We start from the raw sequence: 21355 nt of genomic DNA, 5'->3' as shown, positions 1-21355 counted from the left end.
GTCATGAATTATGAATTTAAGCCGAAGGGCTGTATTTATCAATAAGTTGATTGGTTCTGGATTGAACCGTGAGCCGGATGGCTGAGATGGATGGTGATCCATGGTTGAATATATGTGCATGTATGCAATTGAATGATTTGTGAATTTAAGCCGAATGGCTGAGATGAAAGTTGTAAGCGAGTATGCTTGTGTTTTCTCTCTGGTTCTAATGGCGACAGGGCGCAGATACCCTCTAATGGCGACAGGGCGCAGATACCCTCTAATGGCGACAGGGCGCATATACCCTCTAATGATATTAATGCGCAACAGAGAGACTGTGTCTGGGTTAGCTACCGGACACGTCGGGTTGGCTTGGTAACCGACAGATGATATCATCAGCCACTAGGGACAGGCATGCATCATATGCATCTATGTGACATTGTTTGGGTATGCATATTGTACTTGGTTTGCCTATGTGATTAACTGCTAATTGTTCTACTTGCAATAACTGTTTGTTTGTGTTTGCATCTTCCTACTTGTGTTTGCATCTGGAACTCTGTTGGATTGTGGTGGATTGGTTGAGGTTGGATTGTTTGGGCCTAGGGCCGTGGTTGTAATGAGATGAACCGATGGTTGATTTCGGTTTTGTGTTTCTGGTTTGGAATAAATATGAAAGGCTATTTTGGTTCAGTTTAGATAAACCTTTTTCGAAAGGCTTTTGATGTTTTTGAAAATTGAACGGCTCCTCTTTCAGAAAGGATTTCTGACTTACTTTCATTGTAAACTGTTGTTTTTGAAAAGAGGCATAAGATGGTTATTAATCACTGGTACGGTTTATCTTCATGTATCCTATTACAGTAATTCCCAAAAACCCTCTACTGAGAACCCTTTCGAGGATGATGTTCTCACCCCTTACATTTTTCCCCTTTCAGGATATGGGCGCAGAAGTTACGAAGAATTTATTTAGTTATTGTTGTGATGTTCTGTATTGCTTTGGATTATTAATTATTGTACCCTCGCCTTTATCTTGATATATTCTATAAGAGGGATAGGAATTGTATTGGTTAATGTCTGTAATATTATTTCTATATATGTATGTATATATATATGGATGTACCCTTTTTGAGTTTTTGTAAGTTGTATGGTTTCTATGGATGTACGTTATCGAACGAAAGCATTTTTGGGAACGGTATTTGCGGTTTAAAGTTTCAAACAGGCTCATATTTTAGTATTAAATAGTATAAGTGTCGTCGTAATGTCCGAGCTATCAGAGTTGCGCAGCCGGAAGCGTGAGCTTTGGTAGTTAGGGTGTTACAAAAGTAATTATCAGGAAATATCTATCAAATAAATCTTTTGCCCCATATAAATTTTTGAGATTAACCATACATGATGAGTGTTAGCAGTATTTCGTACTATAACAAATTTAATTTCAGATGCATTTGAAACCCAAAAAATATCAAATGATATGAAAGAGAATTTGTGTGGTTTGTACTAATTGGTTCTATACATTTACTAAGGGTATAGTGGGTTTATACAGTTTAAACGTAACCAGACCATAAACTCTATCTAATAGTGTGTAAATTAAACCACATTCTAGCCATTCAAATCAACACATTGTACAAACACTAATATTCATAACAAATTGGGAGAAATTGGGTTGATTTAACACAGATTATACCATCTAGTTTAATGGTTAGAAAGAACTATATAAGGTACTACTTTTACATTGGGAGAAACACAACAGCTAACATTTCAAAAAGTATTCAAGAGGATTAACACATTCTACATATAAAAGTAGCAAGATATATTTAAATAGCTATGGTCAAGTTTGTAAGACTTTTTTTTTAGATTCACATTGCTGTAGCTTTTTTATCAAACTTTGACATTTTATTGTTGTAAGTAATTTGACAAAAATATCACTTGCAGCTAATAAAATACATGATGGCCATAGCTCTATGTATAGACTAATACCGACTTAGAAACAAAATAGCAATATCAAAAGGCATATCAAATTGGTGAAAATTTTGGAAAGAAGTCATCAGTAAGCAATGGTATTCTTAATATCTATTTTTATAAGTAGGGATGTTCTGATTTACAATATAGCCCATAAAGCCAGATACACTATGAAAAAGATCAATAAACTAGCATATAATAGGTTAATATATAGTGCCCTATTTTTTAATGGAGTTTTTGGACTCTATACAAAACAATCCTTTCCAATAAGCTTAACAAATGCACTTACTTTATCATCATCGTGTAGATAATTAAAATATAAGATAGTCATGATTCAAGCAAAACCATTTTCTGATTCATTCAAACATTATTTTTTTTTTGTAATATGTAGTTTTCAAAAAGTTGTTTATTAGAGCTTGATTCATCCGAAATAGGGGTACAGATGAAAGAGTATTATAAAAAAGTAAATGAGGAAGGACCTGCTAAAGTATTCTAGCATTGCATAGTATACTTTCATGATGATTGTCATATAGGGTTTAACAAATTTATGTAACCTGCAGTTAATAAAGTACATGATGGCCATAGCTTTATGCATGGACTAATACCGATTTAGAAACAAAATAGCAACATCAAAGGGTATATCAAATTGGTGAAAAACTTGGAAAGAAGTCATCAGTAAACATTGGTATTCTTAATATGTATTTTTATAAGCAGGGATGTTCTGATTCACAGTATAACTTATAAAGCCAAATACATTGTGGGAAAGATCAATACACTAGCATGGAAAAGATTAATATATAGTGCCCTATTTTTTAACAGAATTTTTTGACTCTAGACAAAGCAATCCTTTCCAATAATGTTAACAAATGCACTTACTTTATCAGTATCGTGTAAATAATTAAAATACAAGATAGTCATGATTCAAGCAAAACTATTTCCTGACTCATTCAAATATTAATTTCCTTTTGCAATATTTAATTTTCAAAAAATACTTTATTAGAGCATGATTCATCCCAAACGGGGTACAGACGAAAGAGTATTATAAAAAAAGTAAATGAGGAAGGACCTGTTAAAGTATTCTAGCATTGCACAGTATACTTTCATGATGGTTGTCATATAGGGTTTAACAAATTTATGTAATGAAATTTGCAGGTAGTAAACCAATTGTAAAGCCACGCAATATTTACTCAAAGTGAAGACATGGGGTTTGGAACCAATTTAAATATAAAAAATAGAGTAAGTTAGTGACAAAAACCTAAAAAAGACTTTATTAAGTGGAGTATGAAGAAGTATACCGAAACCAAATGTAAAGCGACGCAATATTTATTCAAAGGAGACAAATTGGGTTTCAAACCAATTTAAAAATAAAAAAGATATTTATCTGAGGATATTATGTAATTTTTCTACAATGATGGGTATTTTTTAGAAATTTATAACATTTCTTAGAGAGTGAATATTAAAAAAATATAAAATTTTGAGAGTGAATGACATGTTCAAAAAATTTATAATATTTTTCTTTAAACAAAAAGTATTTTTTATATTCATTTTGGTGTAAAATATTAAATTACCTTTTTAGAATAGTGATAGGTGTGATTTAGAAATTTAAATTTTTATAAATTAACAAAAAAAAATTTCAAGTTATTTTTATTCGAGATATTATTTTAATCAGATGAAAAAAATTGACTATAAATTCATCCATTTTTTTTGCTAAAAAAATTATTTTTTATCTGAGTTTTAGACAAAACATAATTTAAGTAGAGTGATGGAGTTTTATAGTAATTTGTAATATTCTTTTTGTAAAATATTTTTATATCAAAGTTGGTGCAAAATTATAGATGAATCAGATGAATGGGTTTAAAAAAATTTTATTCTTTGTTTTATTTAAAATTATTCTATTATGAATTTTAAAATATATTTTCAAGAGAGTGATGGGTGTAATAAGAAATTTTAAATATTTTAAAATGATAAAATAACATATATTTATTACTTGATTCTAATCCAACATATCTTGCCATATTATTATGTGATCTTTTATTGTCTGTATTTTTTAAATATAAAATCAGCAACAATAAAGCTATATCCAGAAGTCTAGAACACATCGTTCATTCACCATCCAAAACGTTGAGATTTTCAAAGGAGAAAAATTGAGTTTGGAGCCAATTTAAATACAAATAAGGATATTTGTCTAAGGATATTACGTAATCTATGCAATTGATTTTAATGGAACATGAATAACATATTTTTAAAATGAGGTATTGGTAAAAACAAGTTTACTTTTTTAATAATATTGGGATGTGTGTGGTGGACGAAATTGTGATCATGCTTGAATTTGGCTCTTTGGTATGTACACAAAAACTATTGTGTCTCTTGTTCATTCACAACTCCGTTCAACTAACCAGCAAGTGTACTGGGTCGTCCAAGTAATAAACCTTACGTGAGTAAGGGTCGAATCCACAGAGATTGTTGGTATGAAGCAAGCTATGGTCACCTTGTAAATCTCAGTTAGGCGGATTAAACATTGTTTATGGTTTTCGAAAATAGAAATAATAAAATAGAAATAATAAAAGGGATAGAATACTTATGTAGATTCATTGGCATAGGAATTTCAGTTAAGTATATGAAGATGCTGTATGGCTCAAGGACGCCTGCTGTTCTCCTACTTCAACTCAATCCTTCTTACTCCTTTCCATGGCAAGCTGTGTATAGGGATTCACCATCAGCGGTGGCTACTTTCAATCCTCTCGGGAAAATGGTCCTCTGCGGCTGTCACTCGCATGGCTAATCGTCTGGAGGCATCACCCATGGTTGATGGCTACATCCCATCCTCGCAGTGAAAACTAATGCTCACGCACTCTGTCACAGTACGGCTAATCACTGGTTGGTTCTTACTCATACTGGAATAGAATCCCTTGATTCTTTTGCGTTTGTCACTAACGCCCAGCACTTGCAAGTCTGAAGCACGTCACAGTCATTCATTACCGGAATCCTACTCGGAATACCACAGACAAGGTGAGACTTTCCGGATTCCCAGGATCCTACTCGGAATACCACAGACAAGGTGAGACTTTCCGGATCCTCATAAATGCCGCCATCTATCTAGCTTATACCACGAAGATTCTGTTGGGGAATCTAAGAGATACACATTCAAGCTTGGTTGCATGTAGAACGGAAGTGGTTGTCAATCACGCGCGTTCATAAGTGAGAATGATAATGAGGGTTATTTACTCATCACCTTCATCATGTTTTTGAGTACGAATGAATATCTTGGAATAAGAATAAGAGAGATTTGAATAAAAGAAAATAGAACTTCATTAATACTTGAGGTACAGCAGAGCTCCACACCCTTAATCTATGGTGTGCAGAAACTCCACCGTTAAAAATACATAAGTGAAAGAGGTTCAGGCATGGCCGAATGGCCAGCCCTCTCCATGATCAAGTGACTGAATATTCAAAGAGATTAAACTGTCAAAAGATCATCCCTAATACGATAGATAAATGTCCTATATATACTAGACTAGCTACTAGGATTTACATGAGTAAGTAATTGATGCATAAATCCACTTCCGGGGCCCACTTGGTGTATGCTTGGGCTGAGCTTGATCTATCCACGAGCTGAGGCTTCTCTTGGAGTTGAATTTCGAGTTATGATGTGTTTTGGGCGTTCAACTCCGGATCATGACGTTTTTCTGGCGTTTAACTCCAGACAGCAGCATGTACTTGGCGTTCAACGCCAAGTTACGTCATCATTCTTCGAATAAAGTATGGACTATTATATATTGCTGGAAAGCCCTGGATGTCTACTTTCCAACGCCGTTGAGAGCGCGCCATTTAGAGTTCTGCAGCTCCAGAAAATCCAATTCGAGTGCAGGGAGGTCAGAATCCAACAGCATCAGCAGTCCTTTTGTCAGCCTTTTTCAGAGTTTTGCTCAAATCCCTCAATTTCAGTCAGAATTTATCTGAAATCACAGAAAAACACACAAACTCATAGTAAAGTCCAGAAATGTGAATTTAACATAAAAACTAATGAAAACATCCCTAAAAGTAGCTTGAACTTACTAAAAACTACCTAAAAACAATGCCAAAAAGCGTATAAATTATCCGCTCATCACAACACCAAACTTAAATTGTTGCTTGTCCCCAAGCAACTGAAAATCAAATAGGATAAAAAGAAGAGAATATACTATAAATTCAGAAATATCAATGAATATTAATTATAATTAAATGAGCGGGACTTGTAGCTTTTTGCTTCTGAACAGTTTTGGCATCTCACTTTTTCCTTTGTAGTTTAGAGGGATTGGCGTCTCTGGAGAACTTAGAATTTGGGATAGTGTTATTGACTTTCTTAGTTAAGCATGTTGATTCTTGAACACAGCTACTTATGAGTCTTGGCCGTGGCCCTAAGCACTTTGTTTTCCAGTATTACCACCGGATACATAAATGCCACAGACACATAACTGGGTGAACCTTTTCAGATTGTGACTTAGCTTTGCTAGAGTCCCCATTTAGTGGTGTCCAGAGCTCTTAAGCACACTCTTTTGCCTTGGATCACGACTTTAACCACTTAGTCTCAAGTTTTTTGCTTGGACCTTCATGACACAAGCACATGGTTAGGGACAGCTTGATTTAGCCGCTTAGGCCTGGATTTTATTTCCTTGGGCCCTCCTATCCATTGATGCTTAAAGCCTTGGATCCTTTTTACCCTTGCCTTTTGGTTTTAAGGGCTATTGGCTTTTTCTACTGCTCCTTCTTTTTCTATATACTCTTTTTAGCCATTTTTTTTTCACTGCTTTTTCTTGCTTCAAGAATCAATTTCATAAATTTTTTCAGATTATCAATAACATTTCTCTTTGTTCATCATTCTTTCAAGAGCCAACAATTTTAACACTCATAAACAACAATATCAAAAGACATATGCACTGTTCAATCATTCATTCAGAAAACAAAAAGTATTGTCACCACATTAATATAATTAAATTAAATTCAATAATAAATTCGAAATTTATGTACTTCTTGTTCTTTTGAATTAAAACATTTTTCTTTTAAGAAAGGTGAAGGAGTAATGGATTTTATTTATAGCTTTAAGGCATGGTTACACACTAGTGATCATGAAATAAAGACACAAAACATGGATAAACACAATACTAAAAACCGAAAACAGAAGGAAATAAAGAACAAGGAATGAATCCACCTCTAGTGGCGTCTTCTTCTTGAAGGACCAATGATGTTCTTTAGCTCTTCTATGTCCCTTTCTTGCCTTTGTTGCTCCTCCCTCATTGCTCTTTGATCTTCTCTTATTTCTTGGAGAATGATGGAGTGCTCATGATGTTCCACTCTTAATTGTCCCACATTGTGGCTCAAATCTTCTAAGGAGGTATTAAGTTGCTCCCAATAGTTGTTGGGAGGAAAGTGCATTCCCTGAGGCATCTCAGGAATTTGTTGATGATGAGCTTCCTCATGCACTTCTTGAGGGCCGTGAGGAGCTTCTCTAGCTTGCTCCATCCTTTTCTTGGTGATGGGCTTGTCTTCTTCAATGGAGACATCTCCTTCTATGATAACTCCAGCTGAGTAACATAGATGGCAAATGAGGTGAGGGAAGGCTAGCCGTGCCATGGGTGAAGGCTTGTCGGCTATTTTGTAGAGTTCATTGGAGATGACCTCATGAACTTCTACTTCCTCTCCAATCATGATACTATGGATCATGATGGCCCGATCCACAGTAACTTCAGATCGGTTGCTTGTAGGGATGATGGATCTTTGGATGAACTCCAACCATCCTCTAGCTACAGGCTTGAGGTCCAGTCTTCTTAGTTGGACCGGTTTGCCTTTGGAGTCTATTCTCCATTGGGCGCCTTCCACACATATGTCCATTAGGACTTGGTCCAACCTTTGATTGAAGTTGACCCTTCTTATGTAGGGGCGTTCATCACCTTGCATCATGGGTAAGTGAAACGCCAACCTCACATTCTCCGGACTAAAATCCAAGTATTTCCCCCTAACCATTGTGATATAGTTCTTTGGATTCGGGTTCATACTTTGATCATGGTTCCTAGTGATCCATGCATTAGCATAGAACTCTTGAACCATCAATGTTCCAACTTGTTGCATGGGGTTGGTTATGACTTCCCAACCTCTTCTTTGAATCTCATGTCGGATCTCCGGATACTCATTCTTCTTGAGCTTGAAAGGGACCTCAGGGATCACCTTTTTCTTTGCCACAACATCATAGAAGTGGTCTTGATGGCTCTTGGAGATGAATCTTTCCATCTCCCATGACTCGGAGGTGGAAGCTTTTGCTTTCCCTTTCCCTTTTCTTGAGGAAACTCCGATCTTAGGTGCCATTGATGGTAATGGAAAAAACAAAAAGCTTATGCTTTTTACCACACCAAACTTAAAATTTGCTCGTCCTCGAGCAAGAAAGAAAAGAAAAGTAGAAGAAGAAGAAGAGAATATGGTAAAGAGGGAGAGAGAAGGTTCGGCTATATGGGAGAAGAAGGGGTTTTTGTTGTGTGAAAATGAAGAAGAATGGAAGGTTATTTATAGGGAGAGGGAGGGTGGGTGTTCGGCCATTTGGGTGGGAATGGGTGGGAAATTGAATTTGAATTTTATGAGGGTAGGTGGGGTTTATGGGGAAGAGGAGGTTGATGTGAATGGTGAATGGGGTAATTGGGAAGAGGGTTTGAGGTGATTGGTGAAGGTTTTTGGGAAGTGTGATATGGGGAAGGGTGAAATGAGATTTTGGATTATGAGAGTGTGATTAGGATTAAAAGGTAAGATGGGAATATGGTAGGTGGGGATCCTGTGGGGTCCACAGATCCTGAGGTGAGGATCCTGTAGGGTCCACAGATCCTGAGGTGAAAACAAATACCATTCCTTCACCATATAGGCATGTAACATGCCTTCATGCATCATTCTGGCGTTCAAACGCCCATTGGTGCATGTTCTGGGCGTTCAACGCCCATGTAATGCATGTTTCTGGCGTTGAACGCCAGTTTCATGCTTGTTTCTGGCGTTCAGCGCCAGTTTGTCCTCTCTGTGCATGTTCCTGGCGTTTAACGCCAGGTTATTGCTTGTTTCTGGCGTTCAGCGCCAGAATGGTGCTCTGTTCTGGCGTTGAACGCCAGCCAGATGCACCTTACTGGCGTTGAACGCCAGTCTGCGCTACCTCCAGGGTGAAAAATTTTTTTTTTCTGTTTTTGACTCTGTTTTTAATTTTTTTTTGATTTTTTCGTGACTCCTCATGATCATGTACCTAATAAAACACAAAAATAACAAAGAAACAAAATAAAATAAAATTAGATAAATAAAATTGGGTTGCCTCCCAACAAGCGCTTCTTTAATGTCAATAGCTTGACAGTGGCTCTCATGGAGCCACAAGGTGATCAGGTCAATTTAAGTGTGGTCCCAACACCAAACGTAGAGTTTGGATATGGGGTATGAACACCAAACTTAGAGTTTGGTTGTGGCCTCACAACACCAAACTTAGAGTTTGACTGTGTGGGCTTTTCTTGACTCTGAACTGAGAGAAGCTCTTCATGCTTACTCTCTTCTGTCACAGAGGGATGGCCATGTGCCTTAAACACAAGGTAGTCCCCATTCAATTGAAGGACTAACTCACCTCTGTTGACATCTATCACAGCTCCTGCTGTGGCTAGGAAAGGTCTTCCTAGGATGATGCATTCATCATCTTCCTTCCTAGTGTCTAGGATTATGAAATCAGTAGGGATGTAAAGGCCTTCAACCTTTACTAGAACGTCCTCTACTATTCCATAAGCTTGTCTCATGGACTTGTCTGCCAATTGTAATGAGAACAGGGCAGGTTGTACCTCAATGATCCCCAGCTTCTCCATTACAGAGAGTGGCATAAGATTTATCCCAGACCCCAGGTCACATAGAGCTTTTTCAAAGCTCATGGTGCCAATGGTACAAGGTATTGAGAACTTGCCAGGGTCTTGCTTCTTTTGAGGTAAAGTTCTCTGAATCCAAGTATCTAGTTCACTAATGAGCAAGGGAGGTTCACTTTCCCAAGTCTCATTACCAAACAGCTTGGCATTCAGCTTCATGATAGCTCCTAAGTATTGAGCAACTTGCTCTCCAGTTACATCTTCATCCTCTTCAGAGGAAGAATAGTCTTCAGAGCTCATGAATGGCAGAAGGAGGTTTAAGGGAATCTCTATGGTCTCTATATGAGCCTCAGACTCCTTTGGGTCCTTAATAGGAAACTCCTTCTTGCTTGAGGGACGTCCCAGGAGGTCTTTCTCACTAGGATTTTCGTCCTCCTCCTCCCTTGTGCATTCGGCCATATTGACTATGTCAATGGCTTTGCACTCTCCTTTTGGATTCTCTTCTGTATTGCTTGGGAGAATACTGGGAGGAGTTTCAATGACTTTCTTACTCAGCTGGCCCACTTGTGCCTCCAGATTTCTAATAGAGGATCTTGTTTCATTCATGAAACTAAAGGTGGCCTTTGACAGATCAGAAACTATATTGGCTAAATTAGAATTGTTTTGTTCCGAATTCTCTGTCTGTTGCTGAGAAGATGATGGATATGGCTTGCTATTGCCCAGCCTTGTACGTCCACCATTGTTAAAACCTTGTTGAGGTTTTTGTTGATCCTTCCATGAGAAATTTGGATGATTTCTCCATGATGAGTTATAGGTGTTTCCATAAGGTTCACCCATGTAATTAACCTCTGCCATGGTAGGGTTTTCAAGATCATAGGCTTCTTCAGAAGCTGCCTCTCTAGTACTGTTGAATGCATGTTGCAATCCATTCAGATTTTGAGAGATTATGTTGACCTGTTGAGTCAACATTTTGTTCTGAGCCAATATGGCATTCAGAGCATCAATTTCAAGAACTCCTTTCTTCTGAGGTACCCCATTATTCACGGAATTCCTCTCAGAGGTGTACATGAACTGGTTGTTTGCAACCATGTCAATGAGTTCTTGAGCCTCTTCAGCCGTTTTCTTCAGGTGAATAGATCCACCTGCAGAATGGTCCAATGACATTTTCGAAAATTCAGAGAGACCATAATAGAATATATCCAATATGGTCCATTCTGAAAACATGTCAGATGGACATCTTTTGGTCAGCTGCTTGTATCTTTCCCAAGCTTCATAGAGGGATTCACCATCTTTTTGTTTGAAGGTTTGAACATCCACTCTCAGCTTGCTCAGCTTTTGAGGAGGAAAGAATTTATCCAAGAAGGCAGTGACAAGCTTATCCCATGAGTCCAGGCTATCCTTGGGTTGTGAATCCAACCATACTCTAGCTCTGTCTCTTACAGCAAAAGGGAAAAGCATGAGTCTGTAGACTTCAGGATCAACTCCATTCGTCTTTACAGTCTCACAGATCTGCAAGAATTCAGTTAAAAACTGATAAGGATCTTCAGATGGAAGCCCATAAAACTTGCAGTTTTGTTGCATTAAAGCAACTAGTTGAGGCTTAAGCTCAAAGTTATTGGCTCCAATGGCAGGAATGGAGATGCTTCTTCCATCAAACTTGGACGTTGGCTTTGTGAAGTCACCAAGCATTCTCCTAGCATTATTATTATTATTTTCGGCTGCCATCTCTTTCTCTTGTTCGAAAATTTCTAAAAGGTTGCTTCTGGATTGTTGTAATTTAGTTTCTCTTAATTTTCTCTTCAGAGTCCTTTCAGGTTCTGGATCAATTTCAACAAGAGTGCTGTTATCCCTGTTCCTGCTCATATGAAAGAGAAGAACACAAGAAAAGAAAGAGGAATCCTCTATGTCACAGTATAGAGATTCCTTTATGTTAGTAGAAAAAGAAGGGGGTAGAAGAATGAAGAAGGAGATTCGGATTTTGGATGAAGAGAGGTGAAGAGAAGTGTTAGTAATTAAATAATTAAATAGAAGAAGAAAAGAGAAGAGAGATTTCGAAAAAATTTTTGAAAAAGGGTTAGTGATTTTCAAAAAGTAGAGATAAATTGTAATTAAAATTAAAACATGAAATAATTAATTAATTAAAAATAATTTTTGAAAAGGAGAAGAGATATTTTCGAAAATAGAAGAGGGAGAAGTAGTTAGGTGGTTTTGAAAAAGATAAGAAACAAACAAAAAGTTAGTTAGTTGATTGAAAAAGATTTGAAATCAAAATTTAAAAAGATAAGAAGATAAGAAGTTAGATGAGATATTTTAAAATTAAATTTTGAAAAAGATAAAATTTTTGAAAAAGATCAAATAAAAGATAAAAAAGATTTAATTCAAAGATTTTTGAAATTATTTACTTCACTAACAAGAAACTACAAAATAAGATTCTAGAACTTAAAGATTGAACCTTTTTTAACAAGAAAGTAACAAACTTCAAATTTTTGAACCAATCACATTAATTATTAGTGAATTTTCGAAAATTAGATATAAAAGATAAGAAAAAGATTTTGAAAATAATTTGAAAAATATTTCTGAAATTTTCAAAAAATAGAGAAAAAATGAAAAAGATATGATTTTTGAAAAAGATTTTGAAAAGATAAGATTTTTTAAAATTGAAATTTTGACTTGACTTGTAAGAAACAACTAATTTTGAAAATTTTTGACCAAGTCAACCCAAAATTTCGAAAATTTGGAGGGAAATAAGGAAAAGATATTTTTTTGATTTTTGAATTTTTAATTATGAAAGAGAAAAACAACAAAAATACTTTATGCATGAAATTTTTGGATCAAAACAATGAATGCATGCAAGAATGCTATGAATGTCACGATGAACACCAAGAACACTTTGAAGATCATGATGAACATCAAGAACATATTTTTGAAAAATTTTTGATGCAAAGAAAACATGCAAGACACCAAACTTAGAAATCTTTAATGCATGAAAAATATGAATGCAAAAATGCACATGAAAAACAAGAAAAGACACAAAACAAGAAAACATCAAGATCAAACAAGAAGACTTATCAAGAACAACTTGAAGATCATGAAGAACACTATGAATGCATGGGATTTTCGAAAAAAAATGCAAGAAAAATTTTTAAAGCATGCAATTGACACCAAACTTAAAAATTGACTCAAGACTCAAACAAGAAACTCAAAATATTTTTAGTTTTTATGATTTTCTAATTTTTTTGAATTTTTATTAATTTTTTTCGAAAATATACTTTAGAAAAACAAAAATAATAAATAAAAATTTTGAAAAAGATTTTTGAAAAGAAAATTACCTAATCTGAGCAACAAGATGAACCGTCAGTTGTCCATACTCGAACAATCCCCGGCAACGGCGCCAAAAACTTGGTGGACGAAATTGTGATCATGCTTGAATTTGGCTCTTTGGTATGTACACAAAAACTATTGTGTCTCTTGTTCATTCACAACTCCGTTCAACTAACCAGCAAGTGTACTGGGTCGTCCAAGTAATAAACCTTACGTGAGTAAGGGTCGAATCCACAGAGATTGTTGGTATGAAGCAAGCTATGGTCACCTTGTAAATCTCAGTTAGGCGGATTAAACATTGTTTATGGTTTTCGAAAATAGAAATAATAAAATAGAAATAATAAAAGGGATAGAATACTTATGTAGATTCATTGGCATAGGAATTTCAGTTAAGTATATGAAGATGCTGTATGGCTCAAGGACGCCTGCTGTTCTCCTACTTCAACTCAATCCTTCTTACTCCTTTCCATGGCAAGCTGTGTATAGGGGTTCACCATCAGCGGTGGCTACTTTCAATCCTCTCGGGAAAATGGTCCTCTGCGGCTGTCACTCGCATGGCTAATCGTCTGGAGGCATCACCCATGGTTGATGGCTACATCCCATCCTCGCAGTGAAAACTAATGCTCACGCACTCTGTCACAGTACGGCTAATCACTGGTTGGTTCTTACTCATACTGGAATAGAATCCCTTGATTCTTTTGCGTTTGTCACTAACGCCCAGCACTTGCAAGTCTGAAGCACGTCACAGTCATTCATTACCGGAATCCTACTCGGAATACCACAGATAAGGTGAGACTTTCCGGATTCCCAGGATCCTACTCGGAATACCACAGACAAGGTGAGACTTTCCGGATCCTCATAAATGCCGCCATCTATCTAGCTTATACCACGAAGATTCTGTTGGGGAATCTAAGAGATACACATTCAAGCTTGGTTGCATGTAGAACGGAAGTGGTTGTCAATTACGCGCGTTCATAAGTGAGAATGATAATGAGGGTTATTTACTCATCACCTTCATCATGTTCTTGAGTACGAATGAATATCTTGGAATAAGAATAAGAGAGATTTGAATAAAAGAAAATAGAACTTCATTAATACTTGAGGTACAGCAGAGCTCCACACCCTTAATCTATGGTGTGCAGAAACTCCACCGTTAAAAATACATAAGTGAAAGAGGTTCAGGCATGGCCGAATGGCCAGCCCTCTCCATGATCAAGTGACTGAATATTCAAAGAGATTAAACTGTCAAAAGATAATCCCTAATACGATAGATAAATGTCCTATATATACTAGACTAGCTACTAGGGTTTACATGAGTAAGTAATTGATGCATAAATCCACTTCCGGGGCCCACTTGGTGTATGCTTGGGCTGAGCTTAATCTATCCACGAGCTGAGGCTTCTCTTGGAGTTGAATTTCGAGTTATGATGTGTTTTGGGCGTTCAACTCCGGATCATGACGTTTTTCTGGCGTTTAACTCCAGACAGCAGCATGTACTTGGCGTTCAACGCCAAGTTACGTCGTCATTCTTCGAATAAAGTATGGACTATTATATATTACTGGAAAGCCCTGGATGTCTACTTTGCAACGCCGTTGAGAGCGCGCCATTTAGAGTTCTGCAGCTCCAGAAAATCCAATTCGAGTGCAGGGAGGTCAGAATCCAACAGCATCAGCAGTCCTTTTGTCAGCCTTTTTCAGAGTTTTGCTCAAATCCCTCAATTTCAGTCAGAATTTACCTGAAATCACAGAAAAACACACAAACTCATAGTAAAGTCCAGAAATGTGAATTTAACATAAAAACTAATGAAAACATCCCTAAAAGTAGCTTGAACTTACTAAAAACTACCTAAAAACAATGCCAAAAAGCGTATAAATTATCCGCTCATCAGTGTGCTACTAATATACTTATAATTCTTTGGTTGTCAGAAAATAGTCAACTTAGTCAAGGTTGTCAAACTCGCGAGTCTAGGTAAACTCGTGGAGCTGACCTAGACTCGACTCGTAGACTCGACTCGTAGACTCGTACGAGTTTACCTGTTATACATTTTTTATAAAAAAAATATATATCATGTATAATATATATATTTACTCAGATATAGACATTCAAACTTAACAATTTCAACATCAAAACACATAATAAATTAACATAATACTACAATTACAAATTTACAAGTTACAACAAGTGCTCTAGATCACACATTTAAATCCTTCACAAGTATGTATCTAGTTCAACATAAAACACACAATCACACAATCAAAACTTCATAAGAGTTAAGACACAACCAAAAAACAAAAGAAAACAACAAAATAAAGTCGAAAACTCAAATACTCCAATTTCTTCATCTTCTATGGCATCAACATCATCATCTTCACCATCTTCACCATCTTCATCAGAAACATTCTCAGACATTTTGTATTTTTATCCCTAAAAATCAACAACCCAAATAACAAATTCAGTTTCAGATTATCCACTAACTAAATTCAGATTTCAAATTCAGATTCAGTTGATAAATAACATTCAGATTTCAGCCTTCAATTGCCAAGTGATCCACTATCAAAGTTGAATTATTCATAATTAATACTAACTAAACTAACACTAACATTTCAGAGTTTCAGTCAGATATTCAGATTCATTAACAAAAAAAATCACTAACTAAGTAACTAACAGTTTAACATTAACGTCTAACAACTGACAAGTCCACTAATCCAGAACCAATCAACCTAGTATTATCTATTGATATCACATATCAGTAGTTTAGAAAAAAAAATTTTAAACCAGACAACCAATAAAGTAGTAAACCACACATTTTAGTTCTTTTGATACATTACTAACTTATTAAAGCATGAAGCAACATCAGTTTAATTTTTTTTCTATCATATCAAATCTCATTAACCAATTCTGTGTATGATTTAAACTAAACTAATATCAGAAGTTCGGAACCAAAATTGCAGAATTCATACCACAACTAAATTCAACAACCCAGATAACAAATTCAGATTATTAAAGCATGAAGCAGCATCAGTTTAATTTTTTTCCATCATATCAAATCTCATTAACCAATTTTGTGTATGATTTAAACTAAACTAAAAAAATTTTAAAAAGTTAATATCAGAAGTTCATAACCAAAATTGCAAAATTCAGACCAAATTTGTTAATATTTGAATTCGTTTAAAAAAATTACCTTTGAGAACAGGGACAGAATTGAAGTAGATCGGCAGTGCAGAACAGGGGCGACGAACAGGGGAGGTCGGGAGGCAAACGCAGTGAAGCAGAAGTAAAATTGGAAGTAGATCGCAGAACAGGGGCGACGGCCGACGAACGCAGAACAGGGGCGGTGATGAACAGCGTGCTGTGAATCATCGAGTTCTCCGACGTGGGTGGTGGGCTGGTGTCGGCGATGTAGGCTGTGGCACGAAGAGCCTTCACCAGTTCAGGACATTAGGACATGAACGATGGGGGTGGTGGGCTGGTGGGCGGTGTTGGCGATATACCACGACTCCACGAGGAAAACTGGTAGTGGTTAGGCGAGGCGACAGGCGAGGGATGAGGGATCCATCCGCCCTCTGCGTGGCGGCGCAGACAACGGTGCCGGTGGATGGTGGCGGCCTCAGCAAACGTCGGAGAAGAAGAAGAGAGTGAGGGCTTGGTGGTGGTGGAGAGTGAGGGCGCCGTTTTCGAATTAGGGTTACTGGGTTAGTGGTTTGGTTAGCTGTAGTTGTTTTTGTTTTTTTTTTTTGGGCCCAAAACGACGCCGTTTTGGCGAAAATGGGTACCCAATTCAAACTCGCTGACTCGCTAGTAAACTCGCGAGTTTGAGCGATTCTGTCCGAGTCTAGCCGAGTCTACCCGAGTTTACCCAGAAACGAGTTTGTGTCCGAGTCAACTCGATTCCACTACCTAAACTCGTAAACTCGTACGAGTTTACGAGTTAACTCGCGAGTTTGATAACCATGAACTTAGTAATACATCGAAAAAGCATATAAAACTTATGAAGTCAGAGCAAATGTCATACAAAAAAATAATATCTTTGTTTTTTTTGCACTTATAGATTGCCCTTATTTAGTTTATTATTGTTAGGAAATAACACATTAAAAAAGGATGTCAGTTTTTATCAAATTTAAAATATATGTTTTGTATGAGGTTTATTAAAAAAGGGTCATCTAGAGGAAAATAAAATAAGAAGATATATTTAATACCACTAATTGAAAATAGTTTCAAAAGGAGTATAAACATATAAATTGGGCAAATGGTTGGTCTTGAGATGCTGTTGGATGAAGGAAAAAAGTGGAACAGGTGTAACGGTTACAAGGGCCTTGTTGTGTCACGGACGCATGTGCTTCGCGATTGATACTAAGAAAATATAAATACGAAATGATATGACTATTTTTTGCTCTAAATGGTTATGGCTTTTCTTTTTTCTTATTTACGGAATTCCAAATAGGCAAATACACTTTACTATCTTATTTTGTGATGGAGATAGAAATAGTTAATTGGGCAAGTAAGTTAGACCTAAGGACCTAGCCTTGGGAGTTAAAAAAGATACAAAACCAAACTAATTGAAAAATCACTAGGTGTATAAACATATAAATTACGGCTAAAAAATTCATGATTCACCATTAAGAGTAATCCAAAGATTCTATAATAAGAGAGTATGTAAAGGCATTAAAAATTATAATAATTTTGGTCATTCACTATGATGAAGTTGACAACACATAACTTATACTAAATTGTGGAATCAAAAACCTAAAAGCTCCTGTGGAAAGACGAAAGCACTTTTGATTTTTTCAAATAGACTAGGTCATGATTAATAAGCCCATTACCTTCATCAGGGTTTTAGCATAAAAATACATATTCTTCCAGACTATACCTTTAAACCCACGCATATAAATAGGAAATTACACCGAAGATGGAGACACCAACCAAATTTTCAATTCTAATGCTACAAAGAAACTAGCTGAGTTTTTTTAGAATGAGTGACGTATCTCCTAAGAAGTTCGACCTCCCATATCTTGGTGATGAACTGTTGTAGAAGATATTTGTCAAGTCACATCTTAAGACTGTTAGCAGATGTAAGTCTTTGAACCGAGTTTGGAGTTACTGGTTGTTAACACCTTTATTTGTGAAGCAAAATTTCAGAGAAAACAAGGACAACGATAGGAATGTTATTATTGGTATCAGGTATCCGCCTACGAACGAGAACTCACAGTGATTTGTGAGAGCTGATATTGAAATTGGTTGCTAGTTTCATTTCGGTGTACCAATGCAGATTAATCACTTTGGCTACTATTCATTGGTAGGAGATGATCATGGTAACCTTTGCATAAGGTTATCTTATGGTGGCCTTAACTCAAGGATCATTATCTGAAATCCCTTCACTAGGGATATCAGATACATATCCGATGAAGCTAGCAAACACTGCTGCCATGCAGTGTCACTATATGCTTTCGGATCTTGTAGGATCAGACTGAGTATCGTATAGTGCACATGTATAAGTGGCACTATTCTGAAAAGAATATGAAGTAGACACTATTTAATTCCATTCAGAGAGACTGGGTTCACTCTGGAACATTCCAAAGTGACGTTTATAAGTTGGGCCCAAATCCAATTATGCAAAAAGGCGTTGTTTATTGGATAGGGTGGGAAGGTCTCAACAATTCAAATCTTGCAGCGATCATCATATTTTCACTGCAACAGAGAAAGTTTTCTGAGGACATAATTTCTAAGGATGTAAAAGCTTCGTATCATGCCCTTATTCAAATAAACGATAATGTTGAAAGGACTGGATTTGGAACTTCAAACAATGGTGAAAGGACAAATATCCTTCTATCAAGGTTGAAATATATGCATCAGATCAGGAAACACTTGGTCCATCGCACATGGAATGAAGCTGTTAGTGTAAAGTCAGTCAGTTTGCACTCAAATGGGCTCTACGTGGTTTAGATTTTGATCTAAACTATAGGCGCTGACTCAGGCCAAATCATGCACTCCTATTAATTGCTATCATATATGTCAACTAGACTTTCCTTTATTTTTCATGTATGTTATGTCTTAAGTATGGGTCTTTATGTTTTAGTTAATGCATGATTCTAGGTAATGGTTAAGTGTTTACTTTCATGGTAGTTGTATTTTCAAGCACTAATGTTGTGAGAAGTTTTGGAGGCTTTTACATTTTGGAGGCTTTTTATATCATGTCTGGATTAGTTATTGGTCAGTTAATAAGAGTAATATGTTTATCAAAATGTGGTTGAAAAAGAAGTTTTGTTGTACACATGATGTCTCCTATCTTTATGTTATAAAAAGATAGAAATCTTAAAAAAGCTACATGTAGTGATACGTATTTGTGATACTAAGGTGAATATTTGCCAATTATCAACGGTAGACAAGTCCAGAAAAATAATCATAATTAATACTAGCGAATAAGGATAAAATACAAATCCAAAACAGACATCTAAAAAGGGACATGGGATCATGTATAACTACGGGACTTCACTAAACAGCAAAGTGAAAGAAAAATTATAATTAAAATACCGGACTTCATAGTATACAATTAAGTATCAAATATGAATCTCACATCCATGTATAGCTCAAAACTTACATAAAAGAGCATTATAAAATCACCATGTACCCAAAATGCACATTAATAGAAAACTTGAATTTTCTTATACACTAAAATATGCTTGAAAACAGCTGCCCACTCTGTCTTCTAATATGTTATTTTCAACTTTAAAGTATCCAGACAAAGTATCCTAATTCATTTAATAAAGAATTCTTAAAAACTTGCCACTAAATAAAATATCAAAGTGAGAGAAGGAGTATTGTTGCAAGGTTATGCATAAAAAGGTTCAGCATGACTACAGAAATTCAGAACAATCCTGTTATTTAGGGTTAATTAAACCAATGTTCATTTAATTGTCAAACCACCACAAGATAGCTAAAGTGAGACTCGCCCTCGCCTCCACGCGGCGCGCCTGACCCTTGCTCTCCCCTCGTGTTCGTCGTCGTCATCGGGGAGGTGGTGGAGGTGGGTGTGTTCCTCGTGTTTCCAACATCACCGCCACGCCTCCCTTCCCTCCTTGTCCTTCACCATCCAAACTTTTGAAGAACATGAGTGAGTTAACAGAGAAACCCTAATTCCCTAATTCTCTTCCCTCCCTTCCCCTTCATCACAAACCCAAACTTTCGAATATGGATTGTTATTGCTTTTCTTGATTCTTTGATTTTGGTGAGAAATTGGAGGAAGAACGAGATATTTGTTGTTCTTGTTAATGTCTAATTTTCTTGTTAGTATTTGTTTAGATGATGATGATGATGATGATTTTCTTGTTTCTTGTTAATGATGATGGTTTTTGTGATGAATTGCTATTTTAGTTTTGATTTATTTGAAATTATTGTTGAATGTTGGATTTTTTTGTTGGATTCATAAACAGATGGTGATGGGGAGGTAGTAAGTGGGGTGGTGGATGTGAGGAGAGAAATAGGTGTTTAGCGGTGGTGGTAATGGTAACGGTGTGAAGAGTAGATGATGATGGTGGTGAGAAGAGAGAAAGCATATTTTTGTCATTTAAAAGATTAATCTATCCAAAAGGATGATTTTAAAATTATATTGAATTTTAGAGACGATTTTGTATGCAAAAAAAAGTTGGGGATGAAAAATTTTTTGGCCCAAACTATAGGAACCAAAATCGTACTTAACCCTTCGATTTACTACTGTTACAACATATACATATTAAATCGAATCCAATTGATTCAATTTATATTGAAAACGTATAAATCAAATCTAATTGATTCGATTCATATAGAATCATTCAGGATATGCTTGTAACGAATCAAAATAAAATATTGAAGTAATTTTAAGGCTGAAATGGTTTATTAGTGTATTTTATCCTAATTTCTTTTGATAATTTTTAAAAGTAATACTAGTTAGCATGTTAATGGACTATTGTTTTGTAAAGAAAAAGGAAAATATTAGTTAGTTTGTATGTTAATCCAACTTATAGTCTCTATTATGGTAAATTTAATTATTGTATTAGCTAATATGTTAGTGGAAGTTAGAAATTTTTTTCAGATAATTTTATTAATTTTATTAGTTAGTATGTTAGTAGAAATTAGAAATAATGTGTTTGGGTAACTTTTCTAATTTTTTTAGTTGGTATGTGAATTAAAATTAGAATTATTTTTATAGATAATTTGATTAATTATATTAATTTGTGTATTAACAGAAATTATAATTTTTTGATAAATTTATTAATTATATTTGTTA

This window comes from Arachis stenosperma, chromosome 4 (assembly GCF_014773155.1).
Source record: "Arachis stenosperma cultivar V10309 chromosome 4, arast.V10309.gnm1.PFL2, whole genome shotgun sequence".
Classification (NCBI taxonomy): domain Eukaryota; kingdom Viridiplantae; phylum Streptophyta; class Magnoliopsida; order Fabales; family Fabaceae; genus Arachis; species Arachis stenosperma.
The sequence above is the reverse complement of the archived record's forward strand: the minus strand, read 5'-3'. Positions refer to the sequence as shown.